Source organism: Canis lupus, chromosome 15 (genome assembly GCF_048164855.1).
Source record: "Canis lupus baileyi chromosome 15, mCanLup2.hap1, whole genome shotgun sequence".
Taxonomy (NCBI): Eukaryota; Metazoa; Chordata; class Mammalia; order Carnivora; family Canidae; genus Canis; species Canis lupus.
Window position 1 is genome coordinate 6,047,680 of NC_132852.1, and position 19,629 is coordinate 6,067,308.

General features: G+C 37.2%; 1 long non-coding RNA gene across 3 annotated transcripts in view; it reads right to left on the bottom strand.

Moving 5' to 3' along the window:
• LOC140604581 (uncharacterized) overlaps positions 1 to 19,017 on the bottom strand; it is a 96,154-nt gene extending 77,137 nt beyond the window's left edge. The window contains exons 1-2 of one of the 3 annotated variants that reach the window (XR_012007401.1): positions 18,825 to 19,008; positions 8,340 to 8,405 (exon numbers count right to left, since the gene is read on the bottom strand). This is a non-coding gene — a long non-coding RNA (uncharacterized lncRNA). Of the gene's footprint in view, positions 1 to 8,339; positions 8,406 to 18,824 lie in introns of all 3 variants that reach the window. The other 2 variants (XR_012007403.1, XR_012007402.1) reach the window with 2 other exon arrangements.
• Positions 19,018 to 19,629: the final 612 nt, after the last annotated feature.

Here is a 19,629-nt window from a genome sequence, read left to right on the forward strand (position 1 = left end):
AATGTAGATTTCCCACCACAGCATAATAGAGAAAGTAACGTCTCTGAGAAGGCTGGATTAGTAAGGCTCTGGAATCAAATAACTAAACTCAGAGAAGGAATGAAATTAAGAATGAATGCAAGCCTACAAAGTGCATGGTGACACCCCTCTGCTCTCTTCTTAACATACTTCCCAGGATTCTTTCTGAGCAGTGGAACAGACCAAACGTCAAAACATAATGACATTTCAGATTTGCCCAGTGGATTAACATACTCTTATTAACCACACTATGGTAAAATTCTTTACTCTGTTAATGAAACCCATCCAAAAAGTGTTTCCAATCGCCACCTTACTGCCCTATTTTTAATTATAGTTTTCCAGAGATCACCATGCATGTGTCCATACCAATAGCAAAAACAAAAAACCAACAAAACGAAACAGCTCAGAAGAAATAAGCAGCGTTCTTAGTTTTTTTTTTTTTTTTTTTTTTTTAGGAGGCAGCGTTCTTAGTTTTAAAAAAATTCCAGTAAATGTATAAAGCCAGGCAACATAAATGAAATGCATTCTTTAAAAATATATCACAATGCTATGCAAATGGAGTATTCAGAAAAGAAACTAATTATATTTTTTTGGCTTGCAAAGTATAAAGTTTTTGATATGTGTGACTTCTTGGCAATGCCATTAAAGGTAACGGGTGCCCTACTCTCCCTTCTCCTCTTCCTGCTAACTGACATGCGTGCAAGTGGCTGGGCCAGCCATGGCAAATGATAAAATGGAAGCCATATGGTGGAACAGTAGAGATTTAAGAATCAATAAACTAGATTCCTAATATAGGGGAGGTATCATGTCAGCCTTCAACTGAGGATATTTAGACAGCTACCTGAAGAGAGAAATATTTGATTTAAGCCACTGTTATTCAGTCTCTACAGTAACCAAATCTAATTGATAATGGTAGATAGTTGATGTCTTTTTTTTAAGATTTTATTCATGAGAGAAACAGAGAGAGAGAGACAGAGACAGAGACACAGGCAGAGGGCTGTGTCTCCATGCAGGGAGCCTGATGTGGGACTCAATCCTGGGACCCAAAATCACGCCCTGGGCTAAAGGCAGGCACCAAAACACTGAGCCACCCAGGGATCCCCAGTTGATGTCTTTCTGATAAGCACACAGACACCACAAAGGAAATAAAGGGAAAACAATGCAAATAAATATTGGGAGCAAGTAGCTAGTGAGTGTCACAAAGTAATAGTAAAAAACCTGCAGTCTTGACCATAATATCAATAAACTTTATATTTAAATCAAAAATGGATATCAATGTCAACCTAAATATCAAAGGATATAAAGAATATATCAAATGGTACAAAGACCATTTAAGAATAGCAAGCTTCAAAATATTTATCTTCATGTATTGTTTTTCGGAAAGCTACTAGAGTACATGTTTCATAAATATGATAAAAGTGAATCATAAAAAATAAACAGTGTGGGAAACAAAAGATAAGTATTCAATACAGAAAAAAGGTACAAGACTTCCCAGGAACAAAATAAAATGTTCCTCTACAACAGCTCTTTGTCAGATCTAGAACACAACCAGTTCAGGAAGCAAGATGAACACCAAGTGTTTCAGGAAACATGAGTCCAAGAAAAAAAAAGATGGAATGGATATCTTACCTGATAAAATATTTGAGCATGTTGAGATGAGTTCTACAGTTCTCTTGGAAAGCCTAGGTTAATCAATCAGTGATAGGAAGAAAGAAAATACACACATACACTCACATGAAATCATTACTAGCTCCAAGAAAAGCAAAATGCTGTCCCAAACAGGAAATGTAATAGGAACAATAAATGATGGGAGCCAGTTTACTTATTATTATAATAATAAAATTAAATAGTAGAACATTGAGCCAGGAACTGAGACATGAGTACTGGAAAGTATGTGGCGAGGAAGATGGGTAACAGGACTTTGAACAAGGTTACATCATCACAATCCACAGCAGGCAGACAACTATTCATAAACAGAAAAATCTAGATATTGTGACATTAGCGATTCCAATGTTTAGAAATACAATGCAACATGCCAGAAGAAATAGATGATTGAGTCGCATAGGTTTACCTTTGGGGAGTGGGAATCAGGAAAGAAGGATTAAGGTAGAAACTCCTATTCTTCCTTAGATAGCTTATAATGCTATTATTTTCCTAAATAAAACTTACACATTTAAAAAAAATTAAAACTTATCTCCCTACAATTCATGCTTTCATTTTAGCCACATAAAAAAATCCAGATATCTACCAGCTTGGAAATGAAAGAGGGTATCAGAAAACTTTCCTGTCATATCAGTTTTAATTTGCCCACAGTACTTCAGTTTGAATCCTAACATAAAGGAAATAAAGAAGCTTTGCTTTCTGTCTGGTGCCCTGAGCATTGGCTTCCTGCACACACCCATACTCAACCACCCATTATATTTCAATATTTCAGTAAGAGGAGGGTACTGAAATAACACAGGATCTTAGATTTATCAATCAAATACTGTCAGTAGACTTAGTGTATTGCTAATTTTTAACCAATATTCAAATAAGAGATGCACATTCATATCAGTTTCCTTGAAGATACAAGACAGTCTCAGTAACAATGGCGAAGTATTTATAGTTGTCTGTCTTCAAATAATTTAATAGCATTGAGTCATAATCAGAACCTCTATGGGGTTGAGTAGCGCAGGTTAAAATGTTTCTATAACTTAATAAGTATTACCTTATTGTGTAGTGTGATTAAGAAATCATTTATACCTTTAATTTTTCAGTCTGTCTTTGCTTTCTTTCCCTCCTTCCTTTCCTTCCTCTTTCCTTCTCTTTATAAGCTTTTCTCTTAAAAACAGTGATTTTCTTTATTCCTTCCAGAAATACTAGATTATAGGCATATTACTCCCAAACAATAGCTAGAGCAAACCTCATCAATTTAAGAATGGAGAGTGCATCATGTAATGAGTTTATGCCTGTATCTGTGTTACCAAATGGATCTAAAGTGCTATCTCAGGGCCTTGTTAATGAGATTGTTCTTATGTAAGGGAATCTGGTAATGGGATCATACCAAATCAGATTATTTAGAGATAATGTTAACACAAATTAAATTAATTAGTGTTCAATTTGTCCTTCACAAACAAAAAAAATAAAATAAAACAGCTAACTAGTAATATAGAGTGATACTAGTGATGAAATAACATACTTTAGGATCTAAGCCTAGAATTTGCAAATTAAGAAGTTGATAGAACAAAAGTAGTTGTATATTTAAAAAAGTCATATGTAAGACAAATGCTTTCAAGCCCATCAACAACTGATTCTCCTGCTCATCCAAAGCTTTGTAGGTAGGTCATTCTTATTTCTGCAAATTACATGGTTATTCTATTTTCTAAAGTGTTATTCTATGTACAATTTGGTTTTCCTTCAAAACTACTAAAAAGTCACATCTAATATGTAGCATTATTAGCCTAAGTTTTAGATGCTTTTATAGAAGCCATCAATCCCTCTGTATAATTGCACTCTTAAAGATGTGATTCCACTTATTTATCACATTAGCTGTGCTACTGGTAATGAAAATGCATATCCCACAGAAATCATGTGACCTACTGGGAGAAATGTTTAAGTAGAAGCTCCTCAGGTAATTAATTACACTGTGTAGAAGTAAGTTGAGATATAACACTAAGAGAATGTATTGCTATGAATCATAGTTCTTTATGAAACTAACTATGTCTCATATGGACATACTGAAAATGTTTAAAATACAGATTTAATTGCTTCTGATTCTACATGTTAATTTGGCTTTCTTTTTAAAAACACAAAACTTTGATTGTCTTAAATTGATTCTAATGAGTCAAATGCAAGCAGAAACACAGTAATAAAGCAACTTAAATCATCCAGTTGAGTGACTGACAAGGTTGGAAATCATTGGCAAGTCCAAAAAGCATTCAGTTATATATATATTCAACCTATGCCATTGCAAATAATCATATTCAAGTATTCATTCAGCATGTGATCAGTAAAGACCTCCTATGTATCATCAGCATGTTAAAAAATGGATGCATAATGAGGAATGAGACATGGTCCTTAACTTTATCAAAATCTGTAACACATGCCAGATACATAATATGAAATTGGATTAGGTTCTACAAGTATAGGATGTTTTGAGAGAATGAATAGAATTCACTTAACTCTGATTATGCCTCTCCGAGGTAACATTTACTCTAACATGTAAAATATAAGCGCTGATTACCCTAGCATGCCACCTAGCAGGGTGGGGGGACTGTGGAGAATTTCAGGTATAGGCATGAGCAAGGAGTGTGATGTGAAGCTGTATTTGACAGAATCAATCACATGTAATGGAAAACATGTTTTTACTAGGGATAAACTGTAAGGACATAGTAATACAAAAAATGACAATAATATTTGCAATGTATATCCCATATCTGAACAATTTAGATTACTGCATTAAAGATTGCCTGCAGAATACATTTATGGGATATGCTTCTGGCTAGGACACTTCAGAAATCTTGAAGACAACATTTTGAATGGATCATAGTAGCAACTTTATCTTTGCTTTTTCCTTACAGAAGGAGAATTAGAGCACAACTCAAGTCAATTATGATAAATAGATTTACTCTGAAAAGTCTCTACTTTCTGATATATTTCTAAATTACATGGAAAAGTTTAATGTTATCCTGCTAATCATCTTATGTTTTGCAAGAAAAAAATATTTTTATCAGGTTAAAATTCATAACAAAACCTGGGGCACCTAGGTGGCCGTGTGGGTTAAGTGTTTGCCTGCCTTCCTCTTAGGCCACTATCCCAGAGTCCTGGGATGGAATCCCATATTAGGCTCCCTGATCAACACGGAGTCTGCTTCTCCATCTACCCCTCCCCACTGCTTGTGCTCCCTCTCCTCTCCTCTCTCTCTCTCTCTCTCTCTCATACTGTCTCTCAAGTAAATAAAATCTTTTAAAAAATTAGCAAAGCCTATTTTAAAAATTTTATTATTAAGTATTAGACAAATTAGAAAATTAAATGTATATTTTGGGTTTTTTTTGTTTTTTTTTTTAATTATTTATTTATTTATTTATGATAGTCACAGAGAGAGAGAGAGAGACAGAGACACAGGCAGAGGGAGAAGCAGGCTCCATGCACCGATTGGGATTTGATCCCGGGTCTCCAGGATCGCACGCTGGGCCAAAGGTAGGCGCTAAACCGCTGCACCACCCAGGGATCCCTGAAATGTATATTTGAATTCCAATTCAAAGATGGTAAAACAAACTTCATTTGAATTTTTCCTGAAAAAAAAAACAACTTCTGAATGTGCAATATTACTAAACCAAATAATAATGTTGGAAAGGACTCTGAAATGTATAGATCCAAATGATCTGTTCCAGCTTCATTAAGTACTGAGTTCAGTTTTTGTATCCCAAACTATTGTTGAAGCATGAAGTTCACTATGTTATTTGCAGAGATTAACTGGCCATGAAATCATCAAAATTTAATCAGCATTTACATTCATAATATTAATAGGGATAAATTCAAAGCAAGTTACCTGAAAAACTACTGAACAAAAAAGCTGACAGAGGCAGATAGGTATTTTACATATAAACATTATTATTTTCCAGTTTTTCTTATAAAGTAGCACTTTGATTTTGTAAGACCAACAAACTAATATCTAACACGTACATTTACCATGACATGTGTGAAAGACATTTTGTATAATTTCAGGTCTCAGATTTTGGTCTTTCATACATTTTGAATTTAAGTAGCAGCATTACTTACAATAGCCAAGATACAGAAGCAGTCTAAGGTGTCTATCAATTGATGAATGGATAAAGAAGATGTAGTGTATATGTATATACACAACGGAATATTATTCAGTCATAAGAGAATGAAATCTTGCCACTTGCAGCAATATGTATGGAGCCAAAGAATATAACACTAAGCAAAATAAGTTACAAAAAGACAACTACCATATGATTTCACTAATATGTGGAATTTAAGAAACAAAACACATGAGCAGATGGGAAAAGAGAGAGAGAGAGAGAGATACAAATCAAGAAACAGACTCTTAATCAAACAAATTAATTGGTGGTTACCAGAGGGGAGGAGGCTGGATGCTATGGATTAAATAGGTGATGGGGGTTAAGGAGTGTACTTGTCATGGTGAGCACAGGGTAATGAATGAAAGTATTGAATCACTGTAATGTATACCTTAAACTAATGTTAACTACGTATGTTAACAGGAATTAAAATAAAAACTTTTTAAAAAGGAACTTATAAAAATATAAAAGAGGGAAGTTATCACCAATCCCTTATTATTTTAATACAATGCTTTGTATTTTTCATTAATTAGATCAATCAATGATAGATCCACGGATTTGAATCTATTTTTAAACATTTTTTCATCAAAAAACTTGCTTAAACTGAAAAGATTTATACTATAAATTTTTAGGGGAGTATATTTCAAAAACCAAGTATAACTCTACATTTGGATAAAAATTATAAATTAGTATGCTGAACTTGCTTTATAATCTCCTCTCCTACTTTTATCAACATGCACCTCTGTCTCGCTTCTTTGACATATATTTTTCAAACAAACTATATAAGAGGTTAAATATGTATTACCTCCTGCAAGTAGTGAGGTTATAATCCACTCTAGATTTGGTAGTAAGTACATAACAAGCACTTTCACCACAATAAAAACTGTAAATATTGATAGACCTCTTTAAAGTGGACCTAAAAATATTCTATACAGAGAACTGCTATTTCATTCATAAATTTCTGACTAGGTGTGATGTGTAAGGACACAGTGTTAGTAGAGCAAAACTGATTCTTGTAGCTCATCTCCAGTCTGTTCATTTTTAAGGATCAACAAGTATATGTTTTGTGAATATTTTCTTTTTTTAATGCTATGTTTATTTTGATCTATTGGATATACTTTTATCCTTACCAAACCTAATAATGAAAATTGATATGTTCCATGTTTTGTTTTCATTTTTCCGGAATTTCAGTTTCTTGTTGGATTCTTCAGAAGTATTAGTTTATGACAGATGAGAGGGTAATGATGCTTTAGACATGATTTTAGAAGCACTGATATAGTTCATATTCCTACACCGTGTTCTTCCTGTAGTCTATCACTTCGAGCACACTTTTAAGGTTCTCATTTGTACTTTCCTTTCTCAGACCTAAAGTTCTTCAATTGCAAGAAATTATCTACAGCTATTTCTGGATCATAATAAATGCCTCAAACACAGTATAAAATCAATGACTAAATAGTTACATAAATAATTATTACAAGTATAACTGTAGTAACACACTCATTCATACAATATAAACTCTTCAAGGCTACAATATCGCTAAATTTAAAGTAGGTAATTCTAAATGTATTTTGATATGTGACAGTATCAAACAGAATTGTCAGGGCAGTCTTGGAGCATAGTAATTTATATGCAAGTGCAAAATTATTCTCCAAAATACAAATGGTATTTATCTTGCTATCTTTTGGCTGCTGTGACTTTGGGTGACTATTATTTTCTTCTTCGAGCTCTGCTATATTTCTCATCATTCTATAATGTATAGCTGATATCTTAGCAATAATGATACTGGGTTCAAATACAGCTTCAATGTAATATGACCACCATATCCACTTAAACATGACCTTTTGTTATGTTGCACATATTTTATGTAACACAATATTATTAGATATAGTAGGAAAATACAAATGTAGCTTCCTCAAGCATCATGTGCTAGTACCCAAGTTAAATAAAATACAGAACAATTATCATACTTTCTGATCCATTGCTTATCAAGAAATATTTACTTTTATATTACCTATTATTAGGAATTTACTGATTACCTATTATTAGGAATGTAATTACATGTAAAATATATGTAATATATGTGTGTATATATACATATGAGTGTGTGTGTGTGTGAGTATATATATATATATATATATATATATATATATATGATTAGTAAAGCAGATGTAAATTCCTGCCCATGCAGGCCTTATATCCTAGGTTGAAAACTGAGACATGCACAATAACTTTTTCTAGAATGTTCGAAAAGGACATAGTGTCAGCAAGTTGACCTATAACACTTTTGGATGATCATTTTGTTGGATGAGTTCTTTTTCCCATTTTGATTATTTTGGTCTCGTCTAAAACACAAGGATAGCACACTATCACTTGATATACAAAAATATGCTTGAAGTATATTTTTTTCTGCACAAATACAGTGTGGTTCCTCTACCTTGTAGTCAAAATTCTCCATAGAAGAGTTCTCAGAATAGAAAACATTGCATTGAGGTTACTTAGCATCTCATCTGTCATACTTACGTAGACTTAAAAGAGGGGAAAGAAATCATACACAATGTCCTCAGAAGACAGCAGTCCACCTTTCAGCTATTTGAGAAATAGAATTATTATAAACTTAATAAAGTATTCTGCAGTTATATATTCCAACTAGCTTAAATTATTCATTTCATATCCTAGTACTTCCCCCCACATATGCCACTTTATGGTTTTAAGCTAGTTGATTTATAAAAATGTCATCAACATAGTGCAAATTAATGATTCCAGCGATACACATTTGCGATACCTTTGGTATGTGACAGGCAATTAAGAAAAGTTGTATTGATTTGTCTAAAATGTTAAATGACATAATAGCCATACAGTAAAGTATTGAATAATTTAAGTAAATCAATGTTTTCTGAATTTTGTAGGAGTTCAAACTGTCTTGGGAGCTAAAGTAAATCAATATAATAAAATAAATATGAAGCAGTTTATAATGACGAATGTATGGGTTGATAATAACCAGAGGTAGAATCTGATTTAGCCATTGTAACAAACAACTTCCAGGCATCTTTTGTGCACTATTCCCATCAGAAAACGTGGTATTATATAGTCAATTGATTTTAGCACTTAAATAGCTTTTCATTTGCAAGACACCTAGCCTCAGTATAAGCTAAACCTTTCCCAGAGTGTCATTAGTTATGGCTTGATTTAGAATGATAATACATATTTACTACCATTACAGCGATTTTGTGTGTTTTATGTGGTCTGTAAATAATGTTACATTTTATGAGGAAATGAGAAATGTTCATTTGTTGTTCTCCTATATTTGCAAGATTTAGGATTTAGCATTTTTGTACTTTCACGGATCTCTTTTTACCCTCATTTCCAATGGTAAATCCAATGAAAAATATTTATTTTCATGTAGCTAGGTCTGTATGCATTTTTTAGTTTCCCATTTTATTTAGAAAATAGAAGCATAGTATTATATGCGTATGTAGGGACATGTTTCTCCTACATAGTGTGTCTTTGTGATTTACTACAATTTGAAGACTAATGAAATCTTTGGACCCTTTCCATAGGAAAAAAAAAAGAAAATATGAATGTAGACATAAACACAATGCTATATATAATTTAAGAGAATTCAGATTTATCCCGAATTCTTTTCACATTCATACACAAAGAGTAACAATTAAAACATGGAAAACAGCCATAATTGCAGTGCTGGAAACTTTAAATACTTCAAAGTTGTAGCTAGACTTAAAATGATGAATATAGATAATTGCTAAAAATACTTTGCCCGTAATTTGTATTATCCCTTCACTATTAATTCAGAAAAAAGAAAATTCCCCAGGAAAGGGCAACGATGTGAGAACATCACTGAGAAAAGATAGGTAGAACAAAAAGGAGTCATTCCTGAAATAGGAGATCCAGAGTGGACAAAGGACAACACCCAAATTACAGAAAAGGAAATACACACACACATCTCATTGAGACCTGCTAGAAAATCATGGTGGATTAGGTATGGGCCATGTTGCCAAACGGAAATTGGATGGATTATTTTATACTGACCTTGGTAAAATGATTTGGACTCTGATACAACCCTCTTCTGCAAACTGGGGATACTAATATGATTTACTTCGTGCATCTGATGGTTAATTCCATACAAAGTATTTAGTTAAATTCCTGGCATACATTTGGTAGGAAGATTGTGACTAAACTCAGAGTGTGCTTTCATTTCTATACCAATTCTGTTTGTTATACGAGTTGTTCTGAACTCAAATGTGGGACATCTTGGAGATAGGGAAAAGCCTTAGAATGTTTGTTTGGAGGGACAACCAGGCTAATCAGATTTTTTATCCCTCACTTATCATACTAAACAGTAGGCAACAGAAACATCTACCCTAAGGGAAGGAGGGAATAATGAGGACCCTTTGGCCAGAAAGCAGAAAAGAACCCTGTGCAAGAGACACAGATTAATCAAAAGGTTCCATGCTCAAAGGTCCAGTCATAGATAGGCATACCATCTGGAAGTATATATCACCACACATGCAGCACCAGACCTGGAGGCAGGGTATAGTAAGCCATATGTAGTACTCTCAAAACAACCTAATGGGAATCTCAGATTCAAAACAGGAATATAAAACCAAGAATCAGCAAAATGTTCAGAAAAGATAATCTCGTAAACCTAAGAGATCAAATTCAATAAACAGGTAATAATTTTTCTATAACGAAAGTTAATGTATAAAGCAGCAGATAAAAATATTTAAATAAATATATAAAAAAACAAGACTGATACGAGAAGGCCCTGCATCCATAAGGTAACATACTAGAGATTTTTCAGATGAAATATTTTATTTTAGGAAAAAGAAAAAAGAAAAGCTCAATATTGAACTGAATAGGAGAATGAGAGGAGAATGAAAAGAGACACTTAATGAGCAGGCAAATAAAATGGGACCATGTTCCCAGGGAAAGGGCAATGCAAAGGGAGATAAAATCATGAATGAAGAGTTAATAAGTATAGAAATCAAATTATAACTTCTCGAAGGAATGAGCAGAAGGCAGGGTAAGAAAGGTGAAAAGAGGAAAGTGTCACTCATTTTTAAAAACATACAGAGAAAAGTTAAAATGCTGACTAAAAAATACCAATAGTATAACTATGACATTTTTTTTTTTTTTTTTTTTAACTATGACATTTTTAAGGAAAAAATGTAAATAAAAGCATAAAATATTAGTGTAAATTAAATCCTCAACCCTATCCATGAACTCGAGACTCATAAAACCAGCTTCTCATTTAACAGCTCCATTTGCATGTCTGATAGATATCTCAAATACAGCTTGTTGAAAACAGAACTCCTGACTTTATCTCCATATAGACAAAATCTCTCCATCAGCCCTCTACATCTCAGTAAATGGAAACTCAATGGTCGGCGGCTAGAACAAGGATCTTAAATGATCTCTGACTCTTCTCTGTCCTTCAAGTGTATATCCATTCCAACAAAAAAATCTAATTCGGACCTCATTCCAAAATATAGGCAATATCCTACCAATTCTCAACACCTCTATCACTTGTGCCTTTTTTCTAAGCTACCATTTTTGCTTACCTGGATATTTATTTTACACAAATCTCATATTAGCCATTCTAAATCTAAATCCAGTAAAATCTTCTCTGCCCAAAACCTTCTAAAGACTCTTCATTTCACTCTAAATTAAACCCAAGTCTTTTAGAGCTTGCTGGTTTCTACATGGTTTGGCCTTTAGCCACATTTCTGACCTCATCTCAATTATCTTCATCCTACCTGGCCTTTTTGTGTTTTTGACCATGCCAAGTGCCATTTACTTTTTTCATAGCTTCCGAATTTGGTTTTCGGTCTTCCCCAAATTTACTTTGCTCATCTCTTGGCTTCACTTGACAGGGATCATGAGTAAGTTCCAGACATCAATGGATGTCCTTCCCTTCTAAAATCCATAGCCTTGCCACTGTCATCTGTCTCAAATATGATGGAATTGATTTCATTATGCCCTCTCATCCTGTGCAAATAGGTAATCACAGGAAGCCTAAACCTTCATTTTACTAGGCATCTTATGCATTCCAATCTACAAATTGATTAAATCTTCCTTATTCTCATCACTTTTAAGCCTTCCCCAATTCCTGAACTCTTTCTATCATGCCTTTTGAAATGACCAATCATCTGCAAAATCCACTTTGTCTTCATATTTTCTCTGAACAACCTTATTCCTTTTGTTCCAATAAACCTGCACTCTGCCTGAGAGGTCAGTGCTTTTACATAGTCTTTATACATAGAAACTGTTCTCTATGCCACTGAAAAGATGTTGAACCGTTGGGTCTGGATATAAAAAAGGTGTGTTTCCTGTTCTTCATCCCATCCTTAAAACTATTATCTCCTGCATTTCCCTAAAACTATCTGCATTTAAAATTCTTGTTAGGGCAGCCCGGGTGGCCCAGCGGTTCAGCGCCTGCCTTCAGCCCAGGGCATGATCCAAGAGACCCAGGATCGAGTCCCACGTCGGGCCCCCTGCATGAAGCCTGCTTCTCCTTCTACCTGTGTCTCTGCCTCTCTCTCTCTGTGTGTGTGTGTGTCTCTCATGACTAAATAAATTTTTAAAAATCTTAAAAAATAAAATAAAATTCTTGTTATTACTTTATATTTCCAATTATGAAAATTATTGATGCAGTTTCCCAATACCTACATTATTAATCCTTATTTTTGGATGACTTCAGTTCCCAATTCACTGTCATCCTGTTTACTGGTTACCTGTCTTTTTGGGATTTCAGTATGTGTATAGATGATCCTTCCAACACCTTCACTTCTGACACCTTGAGTCCTCTCCCTTGATGTTCCTATTCTTCACCCTACAAAAGCAACTCACCACAGATCTTGTCCTTAGAGATTTCTGCATATCTTTCATCTCAATTTCAGGCATTTCCTTCTCTGATCCTTGCCAACTAGCATTTGAGGTCACTTCTTTCAAGATCTAGGCTCCAGGGACATCTGGGTGGCTCAGCAGTTGAGCATCTGCCTTTGGCTCAGGGCATGATCCCAGGGTCCGGGATCAAGTCCCACATCCGGATCCCTGAAAGGAGTCCGCTTCTCCCTCTGCCTATGTCTCTGCCTTTCTCTGTGTGTATCTCACGAATAAATAAATAAAATCTTAAAAAAAAAAAAAAAAGGATCTAGGCTCCAAGAATCTCTCTACACCATAGGGGCTACAAATGTTACTGCATTTCCACTGCCTCTTACCTATTGGGTGTCCTCTTGTCTTTAGCTATCTTAAATACCATGGTCAATCAAAATAATGTTTCTTTTACCAATTCCTTGTCTCTCCCCTCTTTTTTTTTAATTTAAACTCACTTGGAAAAAGCACCACTTCTGAGTTAACCCAATTGTCTACATTTATTTCTGCATTCTTGCAACTAATCAGCCTTACTTATGTGATGGCACAAACCTTAGGAACTTTTAGGCTGTCCAACAATCACACAACTCCAGGTCCTTCAACTCCCACTCTCCTAGATGGCTCCTTTACTGTCTTTGCTCTCCTCAAAAATTCTAGCTCTCCTTCCTCCCTTTTCCCTAATTTCAGGAGATGTCCTGATTTACCCTTTGCTGGTTTAATTTCAACATTAAAAAAATGTTCTACAGAATCCCACTACCACACATACCCACTCTCAGGATCTGCACCTTATGTACTCTCTTTCCAACTGTTACTTGAATCAATTGTCAAAGTACTATACTAACTGAATCTGTTTATTTTCTAGACAGAATCTCCTCTGTCCATTTAAGTTTTATGCTCTAGCAATTTTTTATTCTTCCTTCCTTACTCTATATTTTGTGCAATTTTATTCTCAGGAATATTACACACACACACACAGTTCCTTTCTACATACTAAGAAACAAAACAAAATGAAATGGATAATACAAACTAGCTTGATGCCATTTCTCTCAGGTCCCACACAAGTTATTTTCTCCCCTTTAAAAATATCATCTTTAAGTAGGCTGCACACTGGGAGTCAAAAATAGGGCTTGAACTCACAACCCTGAGATCAAGACCTGAGCTGAAATCAAGAGTTGGATGCCTAACTGATTGAGCCACCCAAGTTCCCCACAAAATATCTTATTTCTCTTAAATTCACTCAGATTTAGCTCTTCGAGTCACCAAAATATGGTTTCAAGGGCAGGGGGAGCCAATATTAGGGATATTTTTACAACATATCCTTCAAAGAATAATTTATGAACTGGAAAGGATACAAGTAGATTCAAAGTTTAAAGGAGTAATAGAGACAAGGAAGAAGTTTTAGCATTGGAATAATCTACCTCTCTCATCATACTTGTCCAGGCCTATTGTGAAGCACATTACTAGGCTTATGTCAAATATCACAAAAAAAGAATAAAATTTGAGTTTTTATACATTTATTTACTGTACATTGTTCTTTAGGGGGTTTGAAGAAAAAAATGTGGGTATATTATCAAAATCAGCTAAAAAGTCAGGTGAAATCCTCATTTAATTAAATCATGCCCAGGTAGACAGATTGATGAATATGTGTGAATTTATACAGAGATAAACAAAAAATAGTTCTAAAGATTGATCAATAAAGTTTCATATGAGGTCAAAAGATTAAAAATGTATGACAAATAGCATTTTAAGTATAAATATGTAACTTCATTCACAATGCACACAAATGCTCCTCTCCACTGCTCCACTGTTCAGTTGCTTTGTGGTTTCCAACAGCCCAAGCAGTCTCCCAAAGTGCAGCTATTTATTAACATAAAGCCATCAATCAGAAAGTTCTACTATCACTTGAGAATGAAAAACATAGGTCCAAACCACATTTATTTACATATAAAATACATCTTGCTTTTCACGCTGTCACAGTCATGGGAGAGATTGTGATATATTTAGTCGATCGTTTTAACTTAGTTCTATTGTTCAAAATACTCAGAATGTAACACTATCTAACTTTGGAATCTGCAGTGTGGTGAATAATATCATATTAAATACGTCAATGACAACAAAAAATTAAAAGTAAAAATAAGTGAATTTATAACTTACACTTTTACTTATTATAGATAAAAAGAAAACTGTATTATTAAAATACTTTTGTCTTCCCAAATAGTTTGGGAGTTGGAAATAGTCCTGGTAAATATTCTCATTTGTAAAGCTCTAGTCTTTATTCACATCTCTGTATGTTTTTTGTTGTTTTAAATGGAAGTGGATTGGGAACACATTTTAAATTTAATTTTCCTCTTAAAATCACAGCAAAACTATAAATCCCAACAAAGTTAGAAAATATGTAAAAAAAAAGTAACATTTTTACTAACATTGGTTATAGGATTATAAATACATTGACAAAGGCCAGGAAGACTGACGCAATTATCTATGGGAACTAATTAGACAACTGTCTGATAAATCTTTTAATTGAAAGGCACATTGAGTTCCCAGACATAAACACATAGACATGAGTTTTCAAAGTTCTGATGAAAAATGCATAATTCTAAAAGATCTACATTTTGAAAAATACACAAAAAAATTGGACAACCATCAAACTTGTTACTGACAATACAACTTGGTACAATAAGATCTCAGTGATAACTGTTAAATGTTAAACAACTGGCCAGGTTGCAGTTTCCTATCATCTGAGAGATCCTGAAGGACAAACTACAGACACCAATACACAGATGAGAGTGTTCAGGTTTAATCTCTATGTCCAGATAGGCTCTCCATCTGGGTTCATTTGCAAGAAGAAATTGATGAAAAGTAAAAACACTAGAAACCTCCTTTTTCTTCTTTTTTTTTTGGCTAAAAAATGTATTGTCAGGTTGTAAAACGATTTTATTTATTTGAGATAGAGATTGAGAGAGAGAAAGAGCAAGAGCCAGGGAGCAGAGGGAGAGGGAGAAGCAGGCTCCCCACCGGGCAGGGAGCCTGACTCTCAGGGCTCCATCCCAGAACCAGGAGATCATGACCTCAGCCAAAGGCAGATGCTTAAACAACTGGGCCACCCAGGTGCTCCTAAAAATGTTTTGTTGCAGAGACTACATGTCTGCAGAAGCCTGTGAGTGTTCTATCCCAAAACTGCATCAGGAAAACTTTAGCTGCAAATGCTCTGTAGATCTCATAAAGGGTACAGAAGACAACAGAAAAGGAAGGACCACTTAGCACAACAAATTTCAACTGTGAAGGACATAGGGATTTGTCCTAGAAAGCAGTACAGGGCTGATATATGGATTTACCAGGGGATTTACCTCTCTGCCTTTGCCTAAAGGCTTCATAATTCTGACCAAGCGAAATAGGATAATAGCTCTTGAGCAGTTGTTCAGTGTTTTATTTCTGTTTACCCTTTTTCAAATTGTATGTTGTATTGCGATTGCCTATGTTAACCAAACCACTGCATATTTGGCATGGGGAGGGGAGTGTGTACAGATAAGCTGCCTTTGTTTTTTTGTTTGTTTGTTTGTTTTTAAGTTCAGTTTATATATGGTCAGACCACTTGGTACTATAATTGACCCTGAAAGAGAAGACCACACATTAGCTAGAAATCCTGGGATGGGTGACATAATGGAAAGAACTTTGTGAATTTTGCGTGTGAAAAGAAAGATATGCAAGTATTCTTATCTTTTCAAGAGCAAGAACTGTGGCAGAGACAGCGAGCTGCCCTCTAATAACCTCCTCTCGCAATATAAGAGTATTTTGTTGAGCAATGGTCATCCAGCTAAAGCAAACTTTTCCAATCTCTCTTGCGGCTAAGTATGGCTCTATGCCTAAGTTCAGACCATTGCACTATAAACATAAGAGTTGTCAGGGTTCTTTCCCTAACAGAAAGAAATCCTCCCTCTACATCCCAGCCTTCCTCATCGCTTCACTCCTCATGCATAAATCACAATATAATAGAGGAAACTGGAGTAGACATATTGGACTATGAGAATGAAGCCATGTGTTGAGATAATGGAGCAATGAAACAGAAGACTGACAGTTATGGAGTTGCTTTACCTTATATTTATTGGAGAAACAAACTACCTTTTTTTTTAAAGTAACAATTATTTGGAGTCATTTCTGACTCAGCTAACTCCAGTATCCAAACTAACCTAAGAAAGTATTCTAGGAAAATTAAAACAAGATTCAAATGAAAGGAAGACAAAGGAGGCCCCATGAAGACTGTCTTTTTAGGGCAATTAATCTAATTACATGTATACACTTGAGAAGTAAGAAGATAAAGATGGCTCTTTGATCAAGATAATGTAGTTCCCAATCAAAAAAATAGGTTATAGAAATTGCAATATTTCATATGACTTTTCTATATCCACAAGATATTAACTCCAGGAAAATCACAATACTGTACCAGTAGTTATGGTATGATTACAAAGCAATCTAACATATGATAATTGTTTTAAGCAGTTGATAAAGTGTAAGAAAGAGAATGAATTGAACCTGAGAGCTTGAACATGCTCCTTCACATGGTTTAAAGAAAAAGATACATGTTTTCTTACTTGAGACCATCGCTAACCTTAATTATGTAGTTAATAATATGTACATAGCCATGATACTGACTTGTAAATCTCTCCAGTTTGAACGCTGAATGCATTTTAATGAACCCTAACAACAGATTTTTAAGATATAAGTTAATATTATTCTGCTTAAAAATTAGAGACTGTAGGTACAGAGTGTTCAGGTATTTTTTTTCAAGACCTAACTGCCTCCAGAAGCTGGACCCCCACGTTTATTGCCTGTAAGAACGGACAACAGGATGTGTAAACTCAAATTGGTATATTATGTTTTAATTGCATTCATTAGAACGATGGTACTAATAATCAAATCAAACAAAACCAGATATTTTAAGGTCTTTCTTTAAAAACCTTTTAAAACCTTAAAATATCTGGTGATTTCTAGAGAACAGGCTATCATTTGGGGATTATGGAGGGAGCCTGTTAGAGCCTATATAATTTATTTTTGCACAATTTAATTTTTCTCTTTTACTGTGTAAATATATTATCTCTATTGAAACAAAACAAGGGAGAAACTCTGTGAATACTTTTCCATGATGAAAGTTGTAAAAGTCTGTTGACACCATAATTTTTATAATTAGACCGTATTGTCAGTCATATTTATAATAACTCCTAAGCTTTCTGTTCTACCTTTCATATACAGGAAAAATACATAGATTAAATTATGATCTAATTTATAATGATGCACGTTAAATGATAAGCAAATCATAATTTTAAAGGCATTACAAATTAAGAGGTGTAATATACTAAAACTACTGCTCACATATTAATGGAAAAAAAGTACTTTTTTAAACAGAGAAAGGAACAAATCAAAGACTGATTCCTGCTGTAAGTTGGTCTCTCAAAATAAAAAAAGAAAAGTCTTCCACTAAGCGCCCTGAAAAACGACTAAGGCCAAGGTTAATAACAATGGCCAAGCATTGGTCATGTCAGGCGGGAGGCCGTCCCCTCCTACTAGGGATGTGCACGGATGTAGCTGCTGGACTCGCCCCCCAGGCCTGGTCATGTCAGGCGGGGGTGGCCCTGCTGCAGCCCCGGGCCCCGCCTCGGCAGGTGCTGGCAGGGCCCAGCCTCCCCGGGCGGTGTCAGGGTGCCCCGGCCCCAACAGGGGGAGGCTAGCAGAGCCTCCGGGCTGCGGGCTCCAGGACAGAAGAGCGGCCCAGGCTCCCCCGGGTCCCTGCTCGGCTTCCTGGTGCTGCCCCGGGGGAGGCGGAGAAGCCCCGCCCGGCCCCCCCGCAGCCCGCCAGGCCCCGCCAGGCTCCTCCTGGGAGCACCCGCCGGCGCTCTCGGGCCTGCCCCGGGGCTGGCCTGTGGCTTCTCTGGGGACGCAGCCCTCAGCGGGCCGCCCTGCGCGGGGAGACCGAGGCGGCGGCCCGGGGCGCCGGGGGCCCGACAGCCCGCCCCGCCCCGCCCCGCCCCGCCCGGGACCAGCCCAACGACCCAACGGCCGGCGTCCTGCGGGCGCGAGGGGCCCCTGGAGCAGACGGGGGCGGGGGGCGCGGAGCCTTACCTGCCGCGGGAGGGGATGCGCCGCGGGGAAGACCCCCGGGAGCCCGGCAGGCAACCGCGGCCTCTCGGGGAGCCCCGCCCGCTGAGCCGGGCCCTCCTGGGGGGTGCAGGGCCCGCCTGGGGCCTGACCCGGCTGCGCTCCGGCACCTGCGGGTCGGCGGCGAGGGCGAGGCCTGGAGCCCCCCGCCCCCAGCCCGTGGACCTCCGCGGGCACCTTCGCACCTGCGCACTGCGGCGGGGGGGGGGGGGTGCGCGGGGCCACAGGAAGCGGCCGAGCCCCGAGGTCCCTGCACCTGCACCTGCACCTGCGCCGCCTCCTTGTCCGCGCGCTGGTGGGCGGCTGCCCACGGGGCCCCGTGCCCCCCCTCCCGGGTGCACCTGCTGCGGGGGGGGGAGGAGAGCGGGGCGGAGGACCTGGGCGCCCCCGCGCAGCCACACGCAGGGACAGTGACTGCGGAAGGGCAGGTGTGAGGAGCTGCAGGGGAGCACCTGCAGGGGACGAGGGTGCACGTGGCCGGAGGGCTCCCAGGAGCATCTGCGCCTTCCTTGGGCTCGCCCGGGCCCCCAGGACCAAACGGCTTCCATCACCCCCTTCCGTCCCTCGCAGGGCTTGAAGGGGTTGGAGAAAGATTTTTTTTCCCATGCTGTTTGTGTGCATAAAGTCCTTTTTCCCTTTTTTTTTTTTTTTCTTGCAGAACCTTTCACAGTTCGGCTTTGGCGAGTTCCACACCCCACCCCAGCCCACCCGGTGTCCGAGCCCGCCCCGCCGCCCGCAGCCCCGGAGCCCTCCCGCCCCGTGCACCCTC